Genomic DNA, 967 nt, shown 5'->3' with positions numbered 1-967 from the left:
GCTAAATCATGGAAACTCTAGACTCAGGAACACCAGCCACCAAGAAGGTAAAGTTCCAAAACTAAAAAGGAGAGGTTAGGACAGAGTCTACATACCAAAGGCTGAGACTTCTCAGTTCCCTTACTTGCCTCTGCTCCAAAAACACTGGTAACCTAGATACAAAAAATGCAGGAGAGCTCTTCATCTCAGTGGCCTGGGGTGACCTCTGAAAATGGTTCGCTATTTGCTTGACCCAGAAAACCCTACAAAATCATGCAAATAAAGAGGTTCAAATGTTTGTGTTCACTTTAAGAACACATGTGAAACTGCCCAGGCATAAAGGGTATGCATATCTGAAAAGCCACCAAGTATCTGAAAGATGTCACTTTGCAGAAACAGTGTGTGCCATTCCATCACTACAATGGTAGAGATGGTAGGTGTGTCCAAGCCAAACAGTGAGGCTGGACACAGGGTCGGTGGCCCAAAAAGAGTGCTGAATTTTTACTGCACATGCTTAAAAATGCATAGAGTAATGCTGAACTTAAGGATTTAGATGTCGATTCTCTGGTCATTGAGCACATTCAGGTGAAGAAAGCCCCCAAGATGCGGTGTAGAATTTACAGGGCTCACAGTCAGATTAACCCATACATGAGCTCCCCCTGCCATACTGAGATGATCCTTACTGAAAAAGAGCAGATTGTTCCTATACCAGAAGAGGAGGTTGTACAGAAGAAAAAGATATCCCAGAAGAAACTGAAGAAATGAAAACTTATGGCCTGGGAGTAAATTCTGCACAGAATAAATGTAAATAAAAATGTTTTAAAAATTTAGGAGAATGAAGATTTTTTTCCCCCTTGGGGGACTCAGAGCAGGAAAAGAGATAAGATCTCCAGATATTGACAACTGGGGCTTCCCCAATAAAATAGCTCAACCAGGTCACCCACTGTGAATCCCAGTATTTGGCAAGCCCAGTAGGTCAGATTCTTAG

The 967-nt window shown here is 42.3% G+C and overlaps 1 pseudogene; it reads left to right on the top strand.

The window, feature by feature from the left end:
* The first annotated feature begins 211 nt into the window (after positions 1 to 211).
* LOC131835208 (large ribosomal subunit protein uL22-like) lies at positions 212 to 765 on the top strand (annotated as a pseudogene).
* The last annotated feature ends 202 nt before the right edge of the window (positions 766 to 967 follow it).

Source organism: Mustela lutreola, chromosome 7 (genome assembly GCF_030435805.1).
Source record: "Mustela lutreola isolate mMusLut2 chromosome 7, mMusLut2.pri, whole genome shotgun sequence".
In the NCBI taxonomy this organism is placed as follows: Eukaryota; Metazoa; Chordata; class Mammalia; order Carnivora; family Mustelidae; genus Mustela; species Mustela lutreola.
The sequence above is the reverse complement of the archived record's forward strand: the minus strand, read 5'-3'. Positions and strand labels throughout refer to the sequence as shown.